At 37.8% G+C, this 25,114-nt stretch overlaps 1 protein-coding gene across 1 annotated transcript in view; it reads left to right on the top strand.

The window, feature by feature from the left end:
* LOC101415845 (maltase-glucoamylase) overlaps nt 1–25,114 on the top strand; it is a 217,273-nt gene that overhangs the window by 129,358 nt on the left and 62,801 nt on the right. The window lies entirely within an intron of this gene.

Raw genomic sequence — 25,114 nt, forward strand, 5'->3', positions numbered from 1 at the left:
GTTTCTGGATTAATGTTACTCTAATAAGATTTTTCTTTTTCTGAGGGTTAACCCACTTGCAAACCCCAACAGTTTATATTTTTATACTAAAATAGAACTTGTTCTTCTTTGTTCTTATTTTTATACTAAAATATAACTTGTTATTCTTTTTTCTTAAGGTTAACCTACTTCCAAACCCCAATAATTTGTATTTTTATATTAAAATTGAACTTGTTCTTCTTTCTCTTAAAAAAATCTCAGTTCCTCATTGGTGTTTTACTAAATCAGTATTCTGATGAACTTCAGTAACTCTCTAATAAAAGGCACAGATATAATTTCCATCTCTTTCAAAAAATGAGACTGAAGCTATTTGTTTTAGATAGCTTAGCTATTCACATTCTAGGGAAGAGCATATTTTCAACCATGAGATTCTAATAATCTTCATTTTAATCCTTTCAGAGATCACCCTTCAGCCTGCTCCTGCAATCACTTACCGCACAATTGGGGGCATTCTTGACTTTTACATATTCCTCGGAAATACCCCAGAACAAGTGGTTCAGGAGTACCTGAAGGTATGGGTTTATATAGATAGTGATTATTCATTGCTGTTACCTCACATGCTCACTCTAAATTAACAGGAAGAAGATAAATTTTATGAATAAACCATGGATTATAAATGCTAGATTTATCTTTCATTACTGTGCATTTATTTTTATGAGCACTTTATATTAGATTCCTTCTGCATGCAATAAGGCACTGTGCAAGTCTGGAAATGCAAGAATAAATCAGATACCATCCTGCATTCAAGGAACTCATAGTCCATCCACATGTAATCAGTCATTTCAGACACTCAAAGCCACAAGAGAACTGAGTTCATTCATTCATTCAATAAATTAAAATTCAGTGAAAAGGAACTGTTTAATAGGAACTGTGGTAGTTATTGAAAATTGTTTATATATATGTATTCAAGCTTTTAGGACTTTAGACACTATTTAGCTAAAACTTCCTATGTTACAGTTGAGAAAACTCAGGTACAGAAAGGTGAAATGACTCATAAAGACATATGAAATATGATACCAAATTTCAGCAAATTTAAAGTCAAAGAGAAATAGTCACTCATAGGGCACAAATAAACTGTATGGGAATTCAGAAGCATGAGAGAAAGCACCCTGTCAAGAAACTCTCATATTGGAAACCAGGGACTGCTTCTTTATTTATTTTTTCCTTATTTCTCCCCTTCCACCCTTCTCATTGTCAGCTCTCTGTGTTTATTTCCTGTGTGTTCTTCTGTGTCTGCTGTATTCTCATTAGGTGCCTCCAGGAACCCATTCTGGGACCTTCCGGAGTGGAAGAGAGGCAATCATTCTCTTGCTCCACCTCAGCTCCCTTGTTTGCTGCATCTCATATTGTTTCTTCTCTGTGTCTCTTTTTGTTGTTGTTGTTGTTGCGCCATCTTGCTGCATCGGTTCTCCATGTGGGCAGCACCACTCCTGGGCATTCTGCTCTTCCACTCAGGGGCTACATTCCTTGTTGTGGGGGCCCACTCCTTGCACGGGGTCCACCCTTGTGTGGGGCAACACTCCTTGCGCAGAGCAGCACTCCACATGGGCCAGCTCACCACATGGGCCAGGAGGCTCTGTTTATCAAACCCTGAACCTCCTGTGTGGTAGGTGGAAGCTCAATCCATTGAGCCACATTCGCTTCCCCAGGGGCTGACTCTTTGGGACAATGTAAGGCAAGACACTATCGGGGATCTTCTTAGAATTTTGGCTTGAGAAACTTGGAATTCTTTAATTTTGAACATATTTCATTATTTCTTCATCTATCCCTTTCCCATTAGTCCTGATCCCTTTATCCTTAGCACATACCACTTTTGGAAATTATATTAAATATTTACTTTTATCTTTTGTGTGCTCCCCACTAAAATTTAAGCTCCTGAGGATAGGAACTATGTTTATTTTGTCTACCACTACATCCCAAGTGCCTAGATCAGCCCTTTCCATAGCATAAGCACTCAGAAAATATTTATTATTGCTTTCTCCCCAAGATTACACTGTATTTTCTGCAAATTTCCATTATCTTCTTATGTTACAGTTGTTTGTTGTGCAAAGGATGTGCATTGTGAAATTTCATAAATTACCAAGGATATTCATTTTGGCTCTGACATTATTAGGTCTGGGGACTTAACAGAAAATGAAACGGAACCAGTGATCCAAGTTTTGCACCAGGTGCTGAAACAGTGTTTATTCTAAATGCTAGACACATCTTTTTACCTTTTCCAGCTTGTTGGTCGACCATTCTTGCCTTCCTATTGGAGTCTTGGGTTCCAACTTAGTCGCAGGGATTACGGTGGCAAAGAAGGATTGAAAAAGGTTGTAGACCGAAATCGTGCAGCTGGGATCCCCTATGTAAGTTGGGACTTCTCCTATCATGCATTAAGCATCATTTTTTATCTTTTATTTTTTGCATAGAATTCAATTTGTTATGAAAAAATCTGTCTAATAGGTGTGATCGATCGATTGATCTATTGATGGAAGAGATACATACACAATAGCTAACAGAAATTTGCCTGCTAAATTACCTATCACATTGTGTAAAAATCAGTTTTAAGGTTGCAGATGGATATGGCTTTACCTCTTGCCAGTTCTACACAACATTGGGCTAATTAACATATGAGTCTTAGTTTCCTTCTTCAGTAGTGGAAAAATATTTAAGATGTTCATTATCTACTAGGAAAGCAAAAGATAATTATTACTTGCATAATATTTGGTTCCCTCCAGAAGGTACACAAAACATAATTAATGAAGTTGTCAAAGCAATTCATTTAGGGCTAGCTGTTTGGAACTTTGGTGTAAGCAAATATTTGTTTAGCATCTGAGGAAATTCATGAAAGAGGAAGTAACTTTGGTCTGATCTCAGGCTTCCCTCAGAGAAACAATGAGGGAAGACAGTGGGATGAATTGTTCCTGTGAGAAAACAGGCCATGCTTGTGTTGATTTGGTGTTAAGGGAAAACTGAGAAGTGTTTAATTTTAGTTTTCCCATATATGCTACCTGCAAACTCCCAGAAGAATCAGACTAGATCTTACCACACCTTCATTATTTTATGAAGTGCTTTCACATTCATTTATGGCTAGTGTGTAAATTAGGAATAGAGAAAATGAATGGTCAATGACTTTTTCAAGGTCACACCACTAGCTTAGTGACAGAAAGATTCAAGTCTACTTCTTTTGACTCTGCACATGGCATTGATTGCAGTCTCTCTTCCTGTCTCTGATGGAAAGGGTTTTTTGAGGTATTGCTAGTTAGGGAAAAAATGAGCTCTTTTTCCATGGATCAGAATTTTTCTACCACTTGACTGTGAAGGACACATGGGTCCTGAATGACTGCCCAGGCATTAGAACAGATGATGCTACATGCCATGTTTTCTGACAAATAAGCTAGAGCCTTCTAAAACACAAGTTATATCTAGAGGGAACATGGGAAGCACTTTTGTATGTCTTTAAGATATATGGTCCAGTAGAAAAAAGAGTTCCAGAGTCAAAGGGCCTGTCACCAAAGCCCCAATTTGTCCCTGACCACCCATGTATGTGTTGGGAAAGGTGATTTAACTTCTTCATGTTTCAATCTTCTCACTAAGAATTGTAGCTGCTTCTTACAGGATAGTATGCAAACACAAGAAATAATGTGTGAGTGAGAGTTTGGTTAATTAAAGCCCTTTAACTTTATCATTTATCTTTGTTATTCTCCTAGCAGTTTTATAGAACAAGAAGGCCATTTTCTCCTCTTATCATATATCCTGGCTATAACTACATGGTTATAACATTACTAATATACTCATTCACACAAATACCCGCTTCATGTCAAACAGTCAAGCTCTCAAGTTAAAGAGATGAGCAGAATGTAGTCCCTACCTTCAAATTCCTCACAATACTTCATAGCACACTTCTATCAGAGTGAGAAACTAAACCTGCAGCCTGAGAGTGGTTGCATCTTTCAAAGAGGACTGATTTACTCCTAGGATAGAGCTGAGCCCTGGAAATTCCAGAATCATTAAGAAATATGGCTTCAGTTTTAATGATCAGGAACCAAAACTGTAATATTTTCCATCAGCATAGTGATATTTCCCTGATTCTAATATGCCAGTTCAACTTTTCAGGATGTGCAGTACTCTGACATAGACTACATGGATGGAAAGAAGGATTTCACTTACGACAGCATAGCTTTCCCTGGTCTCCCAGAGTTTGCCAGGGACTTACACGATAATGGGCAGAAATATGTCATAATTATGGTATGTTCAAACACTTATGCTCTCTCCTTGATTTTTTCCTTTTAAAAAGCTAAAAAGCTTTATAAAATAACTTTTGTGTCATATTTATTTATTAGAATGCTGGCATCTCCAAAACCTCTAACTACACGCCCTATGAGACTGGAGACAGAAGGAGAGTATGGATCTCAGAGAAAAATGGAACTGTCACTGGGGAGGTAATTTCTCAAAAAAAATGAGAGTAAATTACAGTTATTTAGGGGAAGTTTGTACTTTTGGTATGAAGATAGGTGGAAGGCAGATGACAATATTGCTGCTATCTTCATAGCTTTGAGGTTTCTTTTATTATTATTTTTAAAATAATGTAATAGTAGAATGTTTAAAATTCTGAGGGATTTAAAAAACTAGACTCTGATCCTTTAATACTACAGATAAATGAGAAGCAATATAGTGCTGGAAGAAAATTCAGTTATACTCAAAGTCCTCCCTATTCTCCACTTCCAGCTTTTCTCCAAAACAAGAAATTCAGCTAAGATAATGAAGCAAATTGCTCACAGGTGAATATGAAAGCTAGCTCAGCCACTATACTTTTACTTTACACAAGACTTATTAGCTAGAGCCCAGCCTTGATTCTAACACAGTGTCCAGCAATCCCTAGATGATTGATTATTCTGAACTTACTAAAATTGCTGTTTAATCTACAAATTTCATCTGATTGCAGTTCTTGTTGCCTCTGGATAATTTCCTTCACAAAACTGTCTTTTTCACATTTACTGATGTTGCCTTACCTAACTCTGCCCACTTAATTCCTCTTAACTTTAATTGTTTACAACATGTAATTCTATTTACTTTTTTTTCCTTCAATTCTAACTTTTCATAAAAGAGTAGTTTCTTCTCTCCTCCTAACAAAATCTTTGTTTTTACTATTTGCTTGAAGTGAATTTTTAAAACATCAGATAGACTAATATAAGTACAAAATCAGGGGCCATAGTCATTTAAAAATTGTTTTGCTATTCTAATAAATTACACTATCTATACCTGTGAGTCACTTTAATAGTAGTTGAATTTAGGTGCTATAAGCAGGAATTTGCATGTTTGATTAGAATGTAATTAAATTTATGTCCATTGATTGATAAATAGCTTGAATCATCTGATCAGAGATATTGGCAGAGGCAGTAGTAGTGATGGTGGGAGGCACTCATTATAAATATATTTGTTAGAATGAAGTTTGCTGGGCCTGCTTTAGGTAGAATGTTTCTGTGACTGCCTTTGCCACACTGCCCGTTGTTTGCTAAGGTCCAAAATTACCTCTAATTATTACTTGGTGTCCCATTATCTAAAACGAAGTACTGAGAGTTCAGTCTGTTTAAAGTGAGAATTTCAAATTCCCATCTCGAGTTTTAAGAAGCCTCTGCTTCTTAAATATATATATTTAAGAATATATACACACACACACACACACACCTATATATGTATATAGCTTGAGTATGAATTTGTCCCTAAATGGCAGCTTATAAATTTGTTGGGACAGTAAGCAAGAATGTATGCACAAAACCTGTATCCAAAAAAAAACACCCAAAACCTTGTATCCTAGTAATTCAGAATTTTCAATAATTTGGTTGTGGCTATATCTATCTATGTGCTGTTTGTGGAAACTGTTTGTTTGTGTTTGACAGAAATAGACAGGAAAAGAGTAACAGATATTTGACCTGAGTAAGAAGCACAAACTTTTTTAACCATCTTAAAAAGACTATTTATACATGAAAAATCAATGTCTTATTTGCAAACACCATTCGTTCAAAGTAGGTTTTAGATGTTTAGATAGCCTTTAATTAACAAGTCAGTCACTATCTTTAAGAATTTCTCTAATTAGACTTTCCAGTATTTTAAATAGTTTTACAAAATGGCCTGACATAATGAAATTTTGCTTTTCTTTTTAATAGAAAAGGACATTTGATGGCATTTCATATATGCAACATCAATTGCTTTACCTTTTTTTTTTTTTCCTTTTGTCTCCTTGCATCTGTTTGATTAGGGGATTCTCAGAATGTGGCCTAAATGAAATGCTGCATGGAGGTTCTTGTAGAAGAAACAGAAGTTAGTAGTTGAACCATTAAGCAAACTAATTGCCACAACTTTCTTCCTTGTTCTCTAGGGACATCCTGGACCGATAGTTTTTCCTGATTTCAGTAATCCAACCTGTACTACATGGTGGATTGATCAATTCACTGAATTTAAGAAAACTCTGGAATTTGATGGAGTGTGGATTGTAAGTGGTTATCCCAAGGTCAACTTTCCTTTGGAAATGGATAAATCCAAATTTTTAGAAAAATTTTTACTCTGATCTGTAACAAAATAGTTTGCTTGACTTAGTCATACTCAAAATTCTTTTACGCAATGATGAGCTTATATGCAGTGAATTAAGCCCCTCAAAATCTTAGGTCCTAATCCTGTACCTGACATCCACTGGTTATTTCTTTTAGAAAAAGTCATTTGTTTTTTCATGACCTCAGCTTTTTCCTTCTTTGATTGTCTTTCAGTTTAAAAATACTGTTTTATTAAACTTAACTATAGATGCAATTATTTGTAGCACCAATTCATTAAAATTTAAAGTTAATCATTAGTAACTAATTAAGTCATTGTGATTTTAGGGGACAGCAGGCACAAAAAATTTCTTTGAAATTTGAAAAAGTATCTCTGTTTGCCAGCAGGATAGTTATCACATTTTTAATCAACTTGGAAGAGATGGATTTGGTATCTTGGTGTTCCTCACTGAGTTGGATAAAAGACAAAAAATTGTAAAATAGAAATATTATCCTATCTTAATTTCTTTAAAAAAATACTGAAACAATAGCAGTAACAATAACATCTTCACAGATTATAAGGAATTAGCCATTGAGTGGTATTTCTCAATTATCTTATTGTAATCAATTTATAAAAAGGTAACTATGCCCAACTTAGAGCTGAAACTTATGTTAAGTACGATCTAAACCAATAACTCAATTTTACCAGAGTTGAAGCAGAGGTCAAGCAATGTTAGGGAGATTACTCAAAATCCCAAAGCTAGTTAACAAGAAACCTAAATATCTTGACTTCTAGTTCAGTAGAAATTCCTCAATAGCTAGCTGTACATCAATAACATTTTCCATTTTGTGTATTTTGTGTCTTTGAAGGAAATGGATGAAGTATCTAACTTTCTTCACGGTTCTGATCAGGGGTGTGAATCAAACAGCTTGAACTATCCTCCTTTCACTCCTCGTAAGTTTTCACCTGTTTCTAATGACATAGCCCTAGGGTATGGTTAAAACAACCTCAATATTAATCCCTGTGGTCTAGACCAATTACACTCTCTGGTCCAAGGAATCCCCCAAACATCCTGACCCCTCTTCTACTTGTGTTCCTGATGATGGTTTGGTCTCTTGTCCCCACCTCCACCCCTTTTTTTTTTACTGTCATAAGCCAAGGGCTAGCATGTGATGAAAGTATTAGCCTGAGCCTGGTTACTTGCTTTGGTTGTGCTACCTCTGTAGAGTTCCAAAGTTTTCCATCCTTTCACATCCTCCAAACCCCTCATACAGGTCATTCAATTGTAAGCTTTATCAGAACACTTTAAGCTACAAACTACCTTCCCCTGAAATAAATTTGTATTTTAACTTCCTCTTTTATTTTTTTAAATTTTACTTTATTTTTTTAGCTCTTTACCCAGAGTTTAAAGCATCAATTGTTCCTTTTAGTCTTTTCCATTTATACATCTCTAATAAAGGTCAATATTCCAGGCCCTGATTTTGAAAGAATGTAGGGGAAAGCAGTTTATAATGGGCTATTCTATAAAAACAATTAAACCCCAAATCTCAGGAGATTGATGTGATAAAAGTAATTTTTGCTGATGCCACACATTGTGTAGTGAAAGATGGGTGACTCTCATCCAAGCAATGACTCTGGGATCTAATTAATTCCATCATCTGATTCTTCAGTCTCAGAGGACTTTGGTTCCAGCTTCATGGATGAAAGAGAGAGTTTGGAGGGATGTTTATGGACAGGCATGGAAATGGGATTTATCCAATTTGCCCATGTTCCTTTGACCAGTATCCTAATCACATGTCTTCAGTTTAACTTTAAGGGAGAGTGGGAAACATAATCTTCATATATGCCCAGGAAGAGGAAACAGACTTGTTAAACATCTGACCAATTCCTAGTGTCTTCTTGTTTGTCCACTTCAATTGCACTCCTTGGACAAAGGTTTAACTGATTCTTTAGTCCTTTACAGTCACTAAAGGAGTGAAAATTTTTTTAGGGGTGTCTCAACTTCCAACCATTTAACTCCTTTGCCAGATATGTTGAAGTAGTTATCTGTTTCCCTAAATTATTCTTTGTCGCTTTCTGCTCCATCTGTTCTCCTTGAGCTTTTCTACTCTGGGTCAGCTTATCATAGTTTCTCTTAATATTCTTGGCCAAACTAAATTTTGTTTATTTTTTTTTCTTCAACAGAAAACTTCAATCCTAACCTCCTCTTCTTGTTTCTGGGAAGCACCTCATTCCCTGCTCCCAGTATTTTGATCACCTACATATGACCAGTCCCTTCCCTGTATTACTAGGCTTCTCACCTTTTCAGAATTCATAATTTTCAGAATTGCATCTCACCTTTTCTGAAGGTAGCATGATGAAACTTTAGGTGCAATCACTTTTTAATATGGGGAAATTTTAGTGTCCTTTTTTTTCCTTTAAATTTTTTATTTTGAAATAATTCCAAACTTACCAGTACAGTTGGAAATATAATACAATCCCCACAGAAAGAACTCGAACATACCCCCACTTCCCCTGATAATAGATCTACCAATTTTAACATTTTGTCACATTTGCCATATAATTCTATCCCTGTCTATCTAATCTATCTATCTATCTATCTATCTATCTATCTATCTATCTATCTATCTATCTATCTATCTATCTTCTGAATGTATTTAAGCATAGGTTGTATACATCATGCTCTTTGAACATTTAATATTTCCATGTACATTTCCTAAGAACAAGGATATTTATTTATGTAACCAAATTAAGTGCAGTTATCAAATTTAACAATATAAAGCTACAATTTTTATACACCTGACTAATACCATTTGAGTCTTTCCTTCTTACATCTCACCCAGGATCATATATTGCATTTAATTGCCATTGTTGCTTTAGTTGTTCTTTCTTTTTTTTTTAATGGTGGAAACATATTTATAATATAAACTTTCCCATCCCAACCACTGTCAAGCATACCAATCAGTTGGATTTATCGCATTTACAATGTAGGCATGCTCTCACCACCATTCATTACCAGAACTTTTCTATTGCCCCAAATATTAAATATTCCCCAATTCCATCTTCATCCCCTTTACTCTACTTTCTGTCTCTAAGAGTTTGCATATTTTCTTTGTGGTTATCATAGGGCTTAAATTTAATATCCTGAATCTATAACAATCTCATTTGGTTTGAACCAACAACTTCAATAGTATATACAATCTTTGTTTCTGTACCTCTCTGTGTCCCTACCTTTATGTAGTTATCACAAATTACATATTTGTACATGATGAGTCCCAGACCACTGATTTATCATTACTTTTTATGCATTTGCTTTTTAGATCCTGTAGGAAGTAAAATAGTAGGGTTTCAAACCAAAAATACAATAGTACTGGCATTTCTATCTATTCATGTCATTAACTTTGCCAGAGATCTTTATTTCTTTAGCAATCTATTATCTAATATTCTTTCCTTTCAACCTGCAGAACTCCCTTTAGCATTTCCTATAGGTCAGGTCTAGTGGTGAGGAACTTCCTCCTCAGCTTTTGATAACCCAGGAATATCTTAATCTCTCCTTCATTTTTGAAAGATGTTTTTGCCAGATATAGAATTCTTGGTTGGCATTTTCTTTCTTTCTTCCTTTTTTTTTCTTTCCAGGATTTTAAATATGTCATTTCACTGCCTTCTTGCTTCCATGTTTTCCAATGAGAAATCACTGCTTAATCTTATTGAGTCTCCCTTCTATGTGACATGTTGTTTCTCTCTTACAATATTCAGAATTCGCCTTTTATCTTTGACATTCAACAGTTTGATTATAATATGTCATGGTGTTGGTCTATGTATGAGTTTATCCTGTTTGTTGAGCATCTTTGATGTATGGATTCTTGTTTTTTATTAAATTTAGGAAGTTTTTAGCCATTATTTCTTTGAATATTTTCTCTGTCCCTTTCTCTATTCTCCTTCTGGGACTCTCACAATGCATAATCTAGTATGCTTGTTAGTCTCTCACTGGTCCCTCAAGATCCTTTCAATTTTCTTCATTTCCCCCCCTATTTTCCTCAAACTGAATGTTTTAAATTATTTTATCTTTAAATTCACTGATTCCCATTCTTCCAGCTCCAGCTGGCTTCAAACCCCTCTGGGAAATTTTTAATTTTGGTTACTGTGGTCTTCAACTCTATATGGTTCTTTTTATAATTTCTATATCTTACTGATATTATCTTTTTGTTTACATAGCATTTTCTAATGTCTTTTAATTCATTGTCCATGCTTTCCTTTTTCTTTTAAAAGTCTTTGTCCATTATGTTGGTTGCATATATGTTCTTCCTCATTGAAAGTTTCTTCTCCTTTGTATAAACCATAGTTTCCTGTTTTTTTCATCTGTTCCTCTGTATGTAATCTTTTAAAAATATACATTTACTTATTTATTTTAAACATACTTTAGATTACATAAATGTTGTCTAAAAACATATAGGGTATTCCCATATTCCCCACTCTCTTCCCTTCCCACACTTCCCCACATAAACAACATCCTTCATTAGTGTAGTACATTTATTACAATTGATGAATACATATTGATGCATTGCTACTAGTCATGTATTATTCTTCACATTACAGTCTACACTCTTTTCCACCCAATTTTGTAAGTTATGACAAAATATATAATGGCCTGTATCCATCACTGCAATGTCATACAGGATAATTCCAATGTCCTGACAATGCCCCCATAGTATACCTATTTTTCTCTCTCCCTTCTCTAAGAACATCCAGTGGCCACTACCTAAACATCAATGATAAAAGTTCTTCCATTGCTAGAATAACAATAAGTCTATAATCTTTTGAGTCAACCTGGGCATTTACTATTTTAATATGCTATTGGTAAAAAATTGACTCTGAGGCATCTGTCTATTATTTAAGATTGTAACTGATAAGTGTTATGGCAGACATTTCCTTGAATGTGAAGAGTTAACAATAGCAACAACAAGAGAAGAGAAACAGAAAGAAAACACCTTTCCTAGTCTTTGCAGATTAGCCTGTGAAAGTATTCTTCCTGAGAGATTAGCCATATATTAAGTTTAGAGAAAAGCTTGACATAAAAGCGTAGAGTTCTCCCTGATCTTTCCTGTACATGTATTTTGTACTAGGCATGTATGTGTGGTCCTGGAATTTCTCCATTTACATGGATACTAATGTCCTCATTCCCCTAGGAAAAAGTGTTTCCTCATGAACACAGACACTATGTCTCACAGCCAGCAAACCCAGGCAGCAGTGATTTTACTGTTCTACAGTGTTCTGTAGGAGAGTTTTGTGAGCTCCTCTACATGGCAGGCAAATTTTGGGACGGCAACCCTGTGATGTATGTCCTGGTTCAGTCCTTCAGGCTACCATCAGACATACATGCTCTTAGTATGTGCCCAAGGATTTCTCTGCTTCTTCTAAAACTGGGACCAGGAGTGTGGGTTGGCTCTGTGCCAAACTGATGAAAAGATGGGTGAGGTGGAAGCATGGACACTAATGATCTGACCCTTTTTAAGTTGTCTTTTTCTTGATTTGGCACTCTCCATGCTACTGTAATTCTTAAACTGTTTTCTGGAGTTTTCAGAAAGATGTTTCTGCCAGTTCTTGCTGGTTGTTCAAAGCTTCTGAAGGGTAATGGAGCCAAGGAGTATCCCACATCACCATCTTAATTGGGTGGGTTTCTACTGTCCTGTCTTGGAGATGAAATGGTTATGAATCTCATCCCCATCTCTTTAAGAAATGAAATTTTCTTGATATTTTATAACAACTTAATTTCTGACTCCAAGTTCTGATTGAGTTGGCTCATGGGAACAATTCAACCTCAATCTTTCCTGGTTCCATCAATTTCTAGAATTGAACCTTATTCCAATGTCTTATGTAGTGACAAGTCTTCATGGAAATGGACAGATAAGATCCACAAGGAGAGGAAGGGGAAGAAGGAGATTACAGGCCACATGGCAGCAACCATTTTAGATATGAGGAAGATAACATAAAGTACAGTGGAAATTCCTAGAATTCTTATTAATGAGGCCACCCAAATGTCATATCTCATTTTTTAAAATGTGTGGCTGAGATTATGAATGTCTGTAACATAAAAGTGAAAACATTTCCTTTTAATGCTTTTGTACATATACTTTGTACAACCAACTATATTTGTTTATATAAATATTGTATATTCATACTTAATCTCAAATCTGCCTCCTGTTACTCTGAACATGTCTGCCTCCACATACCACCATTCTTTGTGAGCCTAGGGAATGCAAATTAATTTTTAAAAAGTTTAAATTTTGAAATAATTTCAAACTTATAGGACAGTTCAGGCTCTGATGGTTCAGCCTGAAGGACTGAACCAGGACACACATCACAGGGTTGCCATCCCAAAATTTGCCTGGCATGTAGAGGGAGCTCACAAAGCTTTCCTACAGAACACTGTAGAACAGTAAAATCACTGCTGCCTGGGTTTGCTGACTGTGAGACATAATGTCTGGGTTCATGAGGAAACACTCTTTCCTCATAAAACCCACAAATTAATTTTAATGATCCATTTCAGTTTATGTCCCAGGTAGGAAGTGACATTTAGGAGAATGTTTAAAATATGGTAAGGATTTTGTCAGGTAGAGATTGGTGGGGAAGGTACAGGTGCCAGGAACAAATTGATTGAGTGGCTCTTTTGTTAAAGTTGGTTGATGAGAGATGTGCCTAACTGATAGCTGTTTTTCTTGCAGGAGTTCTGGACCGTTTGCTTTTTGCAAGAACCATATGCATGGATGCATATCTTTATTGGGGCCTTCACTATGATGTCCACAGCTTGTATGGCTATTCCATGGCAAAAGCCACAGACAAGTAAGGATTTCGTTTTCTAATTCCAGATATGGGGATTTGGAGGGTGAGGGGTTTCTTTTCTCTCCATAAGTATATTTTTCAAATAATTTTTGTAGTTATACAGAGATAGAAACTGGTCTTACAGATTGCTTAAGGGGTTCTCTCATCCAACCCCATCCAACCCCTCAGTTTTTGAGCAAAATTAGTTTTTTAAAAATAAATTTTATTGAAATGCATTCATAAACCATACAATCAATGGCATTTGGTATAATCACAGAGTTGTGCATTCATCATTATAAGCAATATTAGAGCATATTTTCTTTTTAGTGTAAGTACATTGAATAATTTAACTGGTAATTTTTATTTGCTACACCTGACAACCTTAGTGTAAAACCACAGCACAATCAATATCATAGCTCAAGCAAGAGCTGACTTCCAGCTGGGGATTCTAAAAACCTGATCATTATTTCCTACTAGTTTCCTTGAAATTATGAAGCCCCTTAGCCATAAGTCAAACAGAACTAATCGTGGTGGTGAAGTCTAATAGCCAAAGTAACTGCTAGAGCTAAAGCCCACTTTAATCTTATCATCCACTAGTCTTTCCTCAACCTTTGCAATTGAAAGTGTGGTTCAGGGTCCAGCAAAGTCAGCATTGCTTGACAGACATGTTATCCTGCAACAGACGTTTATGCAGCAGGATTTTGTTTTTGACGTTTACCCATGAAGAGCCATTTAATAGCTTCTTGGCTCATTTATTCATTTCTTGATGCAGGCATACACGCACACAGCAGTGTTCTCCATAGTCCTATTGATGGACATAAGCTGGCAGAGGCTGCAGATGGATCAACTGTCTTGCTTGCCATTGTGGATATGCTCTGTTTTTTGGGATGGGTGTTGTCCATCAACATTCTTTTGTGAGTCCATTGAACTGGAGAGTAGGTGTTGCAACTCTGCTGAGATTCAGGGCTCAAGTGGCATATGAAGAGACTAACAATTTAAGTCTCTGGGACATACGTTTAAAGAGTATAGTGCTAATTTTGTAAGTACAATAAAAAGGGCAAAAGAGCCATGTATAGAAAAGTTATATAGCCATAAAAACTCATTTGTATTCAATACTTCCCCCTTTTAGTCAAGGTCTTTTTCCAAACGCATCACTAGTTCAAGCTTGGAAATAATCCTTCAGTGCTAGGGAAGTGCATCTCTGTGAGTCATGTCCCACAATGGGGGAAAGGTAGTGCATTTGTATGCTGATTTGGCTTAGAGAGAGGCCACATTTGAGCAACAACAAAGCTTTCAGGAGGTAACTCTTAGGCAATATATAATACTAGGCTAAGTTTCAGTTTCACAAGAACAAGGTTCATAAGTACAACTGTCAATACCAAGGGCCTGGCATAATGTTCTATCCTTCCAGGCATTGCCCATGTACTCAGGGAATTCTTGCCACTCTATTAGAGAATGTAGCAGGACTTCCCAGAATGGGAACTCAATATTCTTTTGGTTATTGTGTGGGACTCCACCCACTGAGACAATGCCCCATAACCTCTTGAACATATTCATATGCCACAGAAGAATGCCCTAGGTATACCCCTCCCCATACATCCCCTCATCACTGATGTCCCACACCATTGATGCTTCCCTGCCACAGTTGTGACCCTTCTGCAATTCAAAACCTCCCACAAAACAAAGCCAAAAATAAATAAATAAATGAATCTCTCAAGAACATAGGCAGTGCCTAGTAAAGGAAACAGATCAATATATCAAGCCTTCCATATTATTGCATGTAACTATGAACCTTATTCTTCAAAAATTGAAACTTACTAGTTACCAAAGTTCTTGGGGGTGGGGGGGTGGGGAGGGGATAAAAGAACAGTTGAAACATAGGGCATTTTAGGGCATTGGAATTGCTCTATCTGATCTTGTAATGACCAGTACAGGCCATTTTAAATTTTGTCAAAACCTATAAAAGTGTATGGTGCAAAATATAAACCATAGGGAAGCAGACTTGGTGCAGTGGTTAGGGCGTCCGTCTACCACATGGGAGGTCCACAGTTCAAACCCCAAGCCTCCTTGACCTGTGTGGAGCTGGCCCATGTGCAGTACTGATACGCACAAGGAGTGCCATGCCACGCAGGGGTGTCCCCCGCGTAGGGGAGCCCCACACGCAAGGAGTGCACCCCATAAGGAGAGCCTCCCAGCACGAAAGAAGGTGAAGCCTGCCCAAGAATGGCGCTGCACACATGGAGAGCTGACACAACAAGATGATGCAACAAAAAGAAACACAGATTCCCAGTGCCACTGATAAGGATAGAAGAAGTCACAGAAGAACATGCAGTGAATGGACACAGAGAGCAGACAACTGGGAGGGGGGAGGGGGGAAGGGAGAAAAGTAAATTAAAAAAACATGTATATAAACCATAATGTAAAACATTGACCATGGTTAGCAGCAATGCTTTGATATTTGTACATCAGTTGTAATAAATATTCCATACACATGTAACATGTTATTAACAGGGGAGAATAGGAAAAGAGGAGGGGATTGGGTATAGCAGAAGCCCCTATATTTTCAATGTGACATTTCTGTAGCCTAAAGCTTCTTTGAAGATAAAATGAAAAAAAAAATGAGACACTAGGGGAACATATGGAATAAATTGTCACTGTATTGTAGTTGGTGCTGGGGTTTGAGATATATTTGGGGGATTTGAATCTCTGGACTGAAAATATGATAGCCAGGCCCTGAGCCTCAACAGACTTCAACTCCTACACTCTGATTTATTGGACTTACCCCACTCAGCTAACATGGAGTTGAAGAAGGTCAACCACCACACCATGGAGCCTAGAGTGTCTACAACTGAAAGCAGGAGGAGTGCATCCAGTATCCATGTGGAATCCAAGCCCCCACTTGACATAGATGTGCAATGGACACAACCAATCCAATGTCCACAGAGAAAATGTGGCATGGGCATGGGAAGGGTGGCCATGGTGGCTGCTGGGTGCAGGGAATGGGAGGAAGAGATGAGATGGGGAGGCATTTCCGGGACTTGGAGTTGTCCTGGGTGGTGCTTCACGGACAACTACGGGACATTGTAGATCCCCCCAGGGCCCACTGGATGGAACGTGGGAGAGTGTGGGCTATGATGTGGACCATTGACTATGGGGTGCAGTGATGCTCAGAGACGTACTTACCAGGTGCAATGGATGTGTCATGATGATGGGAGAGAGTGTTGCTGTGGGGAGAGTGGGGGGTGGGGGCGGTGGGGTTGAATGGGACCTCAAATTTTTTTAATGTAATATTTAAAAAAAAAAATTGTCACTGTACATAAAAGACCATAGATCTTATGGTGATGAAAGACAGAAAAATTTTTAATTAAATTTTTAAAAAATTTTTTACTTTTGTATTTATTTTGTTATTTATTGTTTTATTTTCTAACTCCTTCTTGATTAAATGTGTTATAAAGATCTTGGGAAGTGGATGTGACTCAAGTGATAGGGCTTCTGCCTACCATATAGGAGGACCCAAGTTCGATCCCTGGGGTCTCCTGGTAAAAAAGTAAAAAAGAAAGTGTGCCTGTGCATTGAGCCAGTGCCTGCATGGCAAGCTAAATACCTGTGTGAGTGCCCACATGGTAAGCCAAGTGCCCATGTGATGAGCTGAATGCCTGCATGAGTGTCCACGTGGTGAGCCAGTGCCTGTGTGGAGAGTTGGAAGCCCACATGGTGAACCAGTGCCGATGCAAGTGAGTCATGCAGCAAGATGATAACACAACAAAAGAGAGACAAAAGGGGAGAGTCAAGGCGAAGTGCAGCAGAAACCAGGAACTGATTTTGTGCAAGTGACAGGGAAACTCTGTCTACATCAGAGGTCCCAGGATTGAATCCCAGTGAATCCTAGAGGTGAAATATAAGAAGAGAAGACAAATAGAGAAATAGATACAAAAGATCACACAGCAAATGGACACAGACAGCAAAAATAGCAGGGCGAGGGGAGGGCAAGAGGAAAAGAAAAAAAGATCTTCTCCCATTTGGGGGCTGGCTTGTATTTTAACCATTTTTTAATGGTGTCTTGTCAAAATTTTTAAAATGTTAACATAAATTTACCTTTTCTTTTATGCTTTATGAAATTCTTTTCTACCCCCATACTTCTTCATGCAATAAATTATTTTTAAGGGCTGTATCCAAAATTGTATCTTAAAAAATGACTGTGCAGGAACCAGCAATTCTGCCACCAGGGGAAAAAAATACCGGCATTCACCTAAACACAAGCATAAAACATTTCATAATTTAGCTTTCTTAATATTTTTATTTTTCTCTCATATTTGCCACTCTCCTCCTCACCCTGTATGCTCTGGTAATACATAGCTACTTATTATTCCCCAAGTCAAAATGCTACTTCATTCATCCATGCCTTTGCATGCACTATTCACCCTCCATGGGGATGGCTTTCCCTGCCCAATCCATTTCATTTATTTTAAAAACCTCATCTCAGGTGTCAGCTCTTGAAATCTTCCTGACATCTCTAGGAAAAGATGATTTCTTCCTTCTTTGAGCTACGTTTGTTCATATCTTAATATGCTTGCTATGCAATAATATTATATTATAATGTTTTAGAAGTTCACTTTTTTCTTGCAGGATTGTAAGTTCCTTGAGGGCAAATTTGCCCTCTCTCCTTAACCGTAAGAATAGTTTGTGTACCAAAGGCATGTTTGTTGACTTAGTGTTTGGCCTGAGGGAAAAAAGAACAGGATGGACACATTGGGGACTTAATGAATTAGAGGATGAGACTGTCTAATTTCTTTTACAACATTTTGGTCTCATGCCTTTTTACTACACTGGAGTACTCAAGGGAGGGAGTCCTTGTCCACTAAATGCATGCCATTCTTTCTGTTAAAGAGTCTTCAAAAAGAAGAATATCTCCACTTTTTTTTCATGGTTTCCTTTCTGATTTCTCTCTATCACTCTAACTTTCCTAGAAAGTGAAAGAGATGAATAAGACTCAGTTTCCTCATCTGTGAAATGAGATTTTTTCTGAAATAATTTGATTTTGAAATCCTTCTATCTAAGACTACAAGGTGGGAGTATGTGAGAAAGTAATAGGGAAGATAAGAAAGAGGAAGGACAAAGGAAGGAAAGGACAAACTGGCTTTATTGCTAGTGGATCCATGTTGACATATGTGTTAAAAAATCATGATGGGGTTTGCTAATAGATGCTAACAGCCATGGTAATGGTTAAAGGGCAATGGTTACTGAGTAAATAATAGGTGCCTTTGTAACTTCTCTGCGTCAGGCACAGTGGTCTGAGATCCCAGACAACAGTGGAGATATATGGACCTTGGCCTTTGGCATGATGCTAAATTGGGTTAGAAAAACAGAGAAGGTTTTCCACTCAGTGGGATCTGGACATCAGATGAACTCAGTATGCAGGCCTGCTGAATATTTGTGTCAAAATGAACTGGAAGTGTAGTTTGGGGACAATGGGTAGGTCCTACTGGTCCCACTAGGGAATGAACCTCACCTTCCTGGAGACTTAAAGCAGGACACCAAATCCTTTCAGAGATCAGGACCTGTCCATGAATAGGCCAGACATGGGGAATAGGCAAAGGAATTCTAGGCTTAAGGATCTCTGAACAAGACTTCTCTTAAGTTGGAAAAAGCAGACTGTTATCTAATCTGTGTTACCATAGCACCCTACCTTGAAATAAACTGCAACCTCAGATATTCTTGTGGCTGTTTCGGTTTCACCCTACATGACCTGAATGCATTTCTCTCATGAGGACAGTTGAACGCAATAAACCCTCCAGCCAGTGATAATATAGGCAAAGTATCTGCTGGTCTATATCAGAGAAAAAGTAAGGATAAGAATTGAGGCGTGAATCCTCTCCTCTCTTTCCCACCCCCAGTTTTGGTCAACAAATTATCTCAGTGGAGTGCTTCACTTTCTTAAACAAGTCTTCTGTTTCAGATTTTTCCTCTTTTTGACTTTATAAGTCATTCTGCATTTGTAGGTTTCCATCATATGCTTAGGAATATGAGGTGGGAAAGTGTTTGTGGCTGTGGCAGAGAGTCTGTGAGGAATCACTTGGGCCTGGTGTTCTACAGTTGTTGAGAGAGGATTTAGGAAAAGATAAACTTGGCTCAGTCCCCATGCTGGAAACGAAGATAGAAGAGTTACCTGCAAAGGGCTAGCAGCCATTGTAGCTCAGGTGCCACCACCCTTTAGTTGTATTGTTGTTCAACTTTGGAACACTAAAGGAAGGATTGGACTGTTTGGCTTAGAAGAAGAAGGGAGGGAGAGGTGAGTCAGCAAAGCACCCAGGCAAAAGGGTGTTCATGGGGCCAGGGCTCGTGGCCCCTCTACCACACACATACCACCCTGGCCCCTCAGACCCTTCCAGGGAGCTGGTGTGCTGCACATGACCAGCAATAAAGGTCTCATTGAGAAAAAAAAAAGTGTCTAGAGTAAAAGTTAAAACAGCCTTCATCCAACCATATGTCATCCTATCTTACCTTGCCTCCTCCCTCCTAAAGTAGTTATCATCCCTAACTCCATGTCTGTAATTCCTCTGCTTTCCTTTCTATATGGTTTTATTTTATCTTTAGTATATTATATGCAATACAATAAAATAATGTTTTCTAGTTTGTTGTTTTTAACTTCATAGAGTATCATATTTCAGCTTTTGAAATTTGTTATTTTCAATTAATATTGTTTTGCTTAGATTAAGATTTGCTAAAATTGGGAATTGCTAAGAATAAATTCTAGAGATTGAGAGGAATCCAAGTATCTGGGGCGCAGCTGGTATACTAACTCTCCTCTTAGGCAAGCAAGGAGCATGGAGCCCCAACCTGGGTTGGCACTGTGATAAATAAGATTATGCACATGCAGCAAGGCATGGGACCAATGGATATTAGAAAAACTTTGTTTAGAGAAAAACAATGAGGCTAAGAATAAAGACATACTTCCAATGTGGTATCATCCAAAGGGGCTAGACCTCAACCAGACCCAACAATGGAGAAAACATAATCAGGAGGGTAGGGAGTTCCTTGGGGAGACTGAAGTACAGAAACTTGTGCTGCGGTGGGAAAGCACATCTTAAAAATGCTAAACTAGTTTGGACACCTGTAGGTATTCATGATACCCAGATGGTTTTATTTCTCAGTTTTTTTGGGAAGCCCATGGCTGCCATTAGAATAAGTTCACCTCACACTCAACCTGCTGTATTCCTTTTCAGGGCCCTGGAGAGTGTCTCTCCCAAGCACAGGAGCTTCATTTTATCCCGTTCTACTTTTGCTGGGTCTGGCAAGTTTGCTGCTCATTGGTTGGGGGACAATGCGGCCACATGGGATGATCTCAGATGGTCCATCCCCAGCATCCTCGAGTTTAACCTATTTGGTATCCCCATGGTAAGCTTTACTCTCCCCCAAAGAATTTCATCCTTTGTCCCTTGACACTATTTCTGCTACCAGTGTTTGGGGGTGTCTTATAATTAAAAAGGATGTGTTCCACCATGATTTTATTGGCAAAGTTAATTTCTACATGTGGTCTAAGCTGCCTTGTGAAGATTGGTGATAAAACTTTATCACCAGGCTGTCATCCATGGAATCTCTGGAGTTATAAAGGAGACACCATAAATGTAATGGATTATTATCACAAAAAAATCTCATCAGGAAAGTGCCAATGAATAGGAAAATATGAAACTGGGAACCGAATATTGAAGAAAAGTCAGGGATAATTGTCTTCACCACCATTCAGTCTTCCCCAGCCTCAGTCTGTTCTATGATTCATACTTGCTTGTTTCCCTCATTTGGCTGAGAGCTTGCTACTGGGAGACCAAGATTTCTTTAACCACAGGAATGATGGGAATATAAGATTCTCTTTTTCCCTCCTCATATAGGTACACAGGTAGTGTTTTCACCACTCTCACTGACCACTGTTCTTGTATGTGTGCTCATTCTCCAGGTGGGTGCTAACATCTGTGGTTATAATAAAAATGTCACAGAAGAGCTCTGCAGAAGGTGGATGCAGCTTGGAGCATTTTATCCATTATCTAGGAATCACAATGGACCTGGGTTCAGGGTAAGGTCCCCAAGAGATATGATGGAAACTTTTTTTTCATACCAAGTCTTTAAAATTCAGTGTGTATTTTATTCTAAGGGCACATCTCATTTTGGATGCTAAACTTTCAGTGATTTAAGTGACATGTAATCCTACCAAAGTAAAGTTGTGTTTAATGGAAACATTTTATATTGATTCTGTTTTTGGATTTATATTTAGGTTAATTAAAATTGGAAGAAATTGAAAGTTGCTTCTTCAGTCTTACTAGACACATTTCAAGTGGCCAAATAGTTCATGACTAGCATATTGGACACATTGTTCTAGACTTGTCTCAGTTGGAAACCCGGGTTATGGAGACCATAACGTATTGTTCTCTTTGGTATTTGACCTCAGGGTTTTCGTGAACCTTAGAATAGGGGCATGGTGTAGTCTCATACAGTAATTCTACTTGGAAGGGAGAAATGGGAACCTCAGGGAGTAGAAAAAAGGAATAAATTCAGGTAATGTGCTCTAAAATTCTGTCTCAGGAATATAGTACAGGATGATAAGCCTAAATATCACATGCATATATTCCACATCTTCAAATTACAAGGGGAATGAACAAAATAAATCCCCACCATTGATGGAAAATCTGTCTCTAGCTCCTAGGAAAAATAGATTTCCTTTCTAAGGGATTCCATCTGTGTTCTTGAATAAAATCTGCCAAAAACAATTTTTCTGATTTCTTTGCATACTACATATTGAAGAACAAATAAAGATCTTCAGGATAGGGAGTATAAAGCAAATTTTTATGGGAAAAATCCTGCTGATAAAACTGGATACTAGACATTTGAACATAATTAACAGCACTGCATTATATATCTGAATTTGATTAAAAGGGAAAATGCTAAGTTGTGTAATAGAATAAAACACCTAGATACTAGAATTTTAAACTTGTAAATTCATAAAGGTGCATAGGAAAGGAAAAGATAGATTGTAGAAAATTGTGGTACGCAATGTAGTTTAAGGTAATGGATTTCAAACTTTTTGTTTAGTAGTAGTACAATTATTACTATTATTTTGCCAGATGAAATATTTTGGATAATCTCAATATATAGAACAAATTGAAGCAGCTCTGGAAAGAACAAGGGTTAAGAGTGAAGCCCCACCCATTCTGGCCTCTTCATCTCCATGGCAACCTTTGGAGCTCCCCTAGACTTTATTTAAAAGACTTGTGTCAAATTTAATTTCTGCCACTTGTTTGCAGACCTACATTGAGAAGATATTTAATCTTTGACATTGTTTTCTCATCTATAAAGTGGATGTCCTTTCAGTTCTGGAAATGCCATGATATTCTCTAAGTTGATGAACATGACTCCTTTCATCCGAGACACTTTTTATCATCAGAGAATCTTTAAACTATGATGGAAATGTTTAGCAAATGCTTACCTTTCCTTCTAGGACCAGGATCCTGCTGCCTTTGGTGTCGACACACAGCTGTTGAATTCTTCCAGGCATTATCTGAACATTCGCTATACCCTGCTGCCCTATCTCTACACTCTCTTCTACCGTGCCCATACCTGCGGGGAGACTGTAGCAAGGCCCCTTGTACATGAGTGAGTTTCCTTACCCCTGAGACTCCCTTTCAGATCATAATTTCACTGCACGACCTTGTTGCCACATAATATGTTATTTCTATACTGGAGGCTTCACCAGCTTCACAGTGTTCTCTTCTCTGTTTTCTAGGTTCTTCCAGGACCCAGACACATGGGATGTACATGAGCAGTTCTTATGGGGGCCTGGACTCCTCATCACACCTGTTTTATATGAAGTATGTTTATAATCTAAACAGTGGGGTGGGATGTCACATTTTTCCTCATGGATCTACAGCTGAATATTTAGGTCCTGAGTTAATATAACTGCATTTAAATATATATATGAATATAAATAAGAAAGAGAGAGGTTATGAAGTTTAGAAATTAGAAAAATCATTACTCTTAGTCCACTGTCCTACCAAGCAAAAGGGTTTCTATTTTGAAAAATCACTTTAAAGACTGTGCCATAGGACATATGGGGCATGTGGCAATGGTGTGGACCTGGGCTTAAATATCTTCATGTTTGTGGGCTGACCATATGTCTATATTCTCTTTGTTCAATGAAGATTGCTTTTGGGGTTGGGTTGGGGAAAAAGAATAGGTGTGGAGAGGAGCAGTGCTCGGCAAAAGGAAGGTGTTACTCTGAATCCAAGAAGGACCAAAGGTATCCTACTGAAGTATGATTTGTGACAGTGGTAAGTGGAGAAGTACATGGGAAGGATCAGCATTATGCTGGTAGAGCACCCATGTAATCATGTCAAAGGTCCTTTTCACTGATGATCCAGCTGTACCATCTGATGGCACATCATGCCTACTAGCACACGTGACCCTAGGGAGTTACCGTCTTGGGGCCTGGCTGACTCTCCTAGTCAAGTCCATTCTCCTCCCACAGGTCAGATTACCCGAGTGACTCAGTGAATGAACATTATCTGCTTCTGTGAGAAGCAGGATGGTGTGACACCAAGTGAAGGAGCATGGAAATAAAGTAGACTTAATTTCTTATTACAGCTCTTACCCTTCTCTTCAGGATTGTTCAGATGAGCACATGCAATGGCATGTGGAAGTACTTTGTAAACTGTAAAGGGCTGCACTAATGTTACTCATTATTGTTTCCCCAGGGTGTGAATCAAGTAAAAGCATACATACCGGATGCCATCTGGTATGACTATGAGACGGTAAGTGAAACAGTCCCTGTTGGCTCAGTCCTGTCCCTAGCAGAGTCAGCACTTTGGTGAGCTAGGAGAATAATACAAGTTTAATGTTTCAATGATTAGGATTACTCTTCTGTGATGAAAGTCTTTCTAAATGTCCCATGAAATAACTTGAATAACTTGAGTAGGTAATGAAAATTTCATTACATCAGCTTGTCTACTGTGCAGTTATCAGTGCAGTTACCTTTGCCTTTGACTGTGATAACCTAGAGAATTAAAGCCTAGTTTTGGAATCACAGCTTTTTTTGGTATAACATAAAGAAATGGGGTGGGACACAGAAGACTTGGGTTTGAATATCAGCTCTGTTATGAACTACCTAAATGCCTTAAGCAAGTTACTTCACTTTGGTGGGAGACCTTATGTGTTTTCCTTTTGTTGATTAGGGAGTAGCTATCCCATGGAGGAAACAATCGATAGAGATGCCACTCTCAGGATCTGATATAGGACTTCATTTTCGAGGGGGCTACATATTTCCCACCCAGAAGCCAAACACAACCACAGAGGCCAGGTAAATTCACCCTTGTAAAGTATGAGGACTTTGGTGTTCTAATGGGGCAAGTCATTGTGGGAGAGGCAGACAAGTCCTAGGAGTAGATAAGCAAAGGGAAACATCTATAGTTAATAATCATCCTCTCCTCTTGTTAAGGTTTGCCCAAAATTGGCACCTTAGTCCTCATTTAGCAAGGAACAAATGTAGCCTCAGCTGTACTATGTTTTCATAGTCTTTCATTTTTTGGATTGAAATTAGGTTAAAGAAATAGTAAAAATAATCACTCATGAGGACTTCTCAATGACCAGAAATTGTAGTCAGGTAGATTTCCTAAGGCACGGAAGAATGTAATTTAAAATATGATAAAAGGGTTATCACAAGAAAGGCCAGATAGCATGGAAGTCAAAAGTTCAGACTCTGGAG

This window comes from Dasypus novemcinctus, chromosome 5 (assembly GCF_030445035.2).
Source record: "Dasypus novemcinctus isolate mDasNov1 chromosome 5, mDasNov1.1.hap2, whole genome shotgun sequence".
NCBI lineage: Eukaryota > Metazoa > Chordata > Mammalia > Cingulata > Dasypodidae > Dasypus > Dasypus novemcinctus.